This window comes from Falco cherrug, chromosome 5 (genome assembly GCF_023634085.1).
Source record: "Falco cherrug isolate bFalChe1 chromosome 5, bFalChe1.pri, whole genome shotgun sequence".
Taxonomy (NCBI): Eukaryota; Metazoa; Chordata; class Aves; order Falconiformes; family Falconidae; genus Falco; species Falco cherrug.
The window spans coordinates 87236605-87238773 of NC_073701.1; positions in this window are offsets into that span (position 1 = coordinate 87236605).

A 2169-nucleotide genomic window follows, 5' to 3' on the forward strand; every position below is an offset into this window, starting at 1 on the left:
CCGGGCGCGGGGGGCGGCGCTGCCGCCGCCGAGCGGCCGCACGCACGACGCGCAACATGTCATCCGGGCCGCGGCCCGCAAAATGGCCGCCCCCAGGGCCGCCGCGCCCGGCGGCGGCTCCGCACCCGTATCGGGGCGCTTGCGGGGAGCCGGCGGTCCTGCCGCGCCGCCCCCGTGGCGGGGCCGGGGTGAGACGCCAGCCTCCTCCGCAAAGGGGCGGCCGCGGCGGCCGCTCGCCTCCGCCAGCTTCCTTCCCGGGGCGGCTGCGGGGGACGGTGGCGGCGGCTGCCGCGGCTCTGAGGGCGGCGGGGACGAGGCGGCGCCGGCCCGGGGACTCTTGCGGCGCCGCAGGGCTGGAGGCGCTGCCCGCTGCGGGAGGCCGGGAGCGGGCGCCCCGCGCTCAGAGCGGCCGCTCCTGCCCGCGCTGCGGCGGCGGGTGCGCTGCGGGCGGTGGGCTCGCAGGGGGCGGCCCGCATCCTGCCCTGGCCCGCACCTCGCGGGCGGCCTGCGTGGGCATCGCTCCGCGGGGGCGCGGGCGGGCTGCCGCTCTGGAGGCGGCCCTCGCCTTCCCAGGAGTTTGATCCCCTTCCTGCGTATTCGCGCTTAGCAAAGCTCACCCTGATAGCGGTTAGCGGCCTAATGCGCGCTGCGCGCCCGCCTGCGCGGCCGTGGCGGGGGGGGCTCGGGGGCTCGGGACGCGCGTGGTGGCGGCTCCGTGCAGCGGGGGACGCCGCGTGCCCGAGGTGGTGGAATTTTTCTGGCTGAAGCTCCGGCAGTTCTGGCGTGCAGTTGTGGGTTGGCGTTTGTCTTTGCTTCGGAAGTTTAGTCAAGGTTGTCAAGTCGGCTGGGCTGGTACAGGCTTTCTGGGCGGTGTGGGGTGAAGTAGGGTGGTGTGTTGGATTTCTGTAACGCGTGTCGTGTCCACGGAGAGCGGGGTGTAAAGTTATGATCTGGTGAGACTTTGACGTTTGTTGTCAAATTCCCAGTGATAGCTATAGATTTCCCCTTCTTTGACTTTGATGTCGCTGGTCATAATGTTTTTCTCCTGCTTCACTTCCAAGTGTGAACATGCAAGTTATTAACAGCACTGTTTTGAGAGCAATACCAAATTTTAGAGTAAGATACTGTTTAGAGAGAGAAACAGTGCTTAAGCAAGTACTCGGTTTTTGATCTGAGTTCTTTTTCTTCAGTTTCTTGGCTGTTTTGTGGTTGTTTTTTTTTGACACTGCACAGATTCAGTCAAAAAATGTTTTGGTGGATATATGGCAGTACATGAAGAAATCTGCTGGTCACTTTTTGATGTGAAATAGTGGAGCTTTTGAACATTCTTCTGTAGTATTTGTAAGTTTGTACTTCCATAGTACTGGCGCGGTCTTCTAAGTGGATAGTGCCAGTCAACATGAAGTAAATGATCTGTTATGGTTAATGCTTCCTTTGGAAATCTCATTTCAAGTCAAGTTTTCTTTTTCATCCATACGCTGCACAAAATCCCAACACAAAAGCACTGTGTGCTGGCAGTCCTTTGTTCCATACTGTTACTTCATAACGTACAGTGTGTTTTCAGTGATACAGTTAAAGTGCTGCTATAGACCTTTGAGGCCAAGTGACTGAGACCAAAGTGATTTGAGGTGAAGTTACTTTGACTTGCCCAGTTTCCACTGTTACAAACTGCGTTTCTATGAATACAACTACTAAAAATAAAGTTTTGTCTTGGCCAGATCTGCCAGCTAGACTCAGTAATAGAGGTGTGAGAGGTTAGTTAAGAAGCCTCTATCACCAGTCTGTTGTCAAGAAGTTCAGGAAATTGTGGTGACTCTTCAACATGCAATAATAATAATAATAAATAGAAATAAATCATCTTGTAGAGAACTGTGAAATTGTTACAGTTATGTTGAATTTTATGTGGAGTTACATAGTTACACTTACCCCGCCACTGAATGCTTGATAGTGTTAGAATATGTGACTCTATTAACTGCTTTTTTCAAACAGCTATGACTTTGAAGAGTTTCCCAATTTGTAGTTGAAAATTTTACAATAAATTAAAAAGGACTGGTAATTAACTTTGTGCTTGTCCACTGCATATTTCTCTTTCTGTATGTACTACTATCTTTTTTTTTTTTTTTAATAGATCTAATTCTGAAAATTTCCATAAGGGTTAATGAAAGCTGA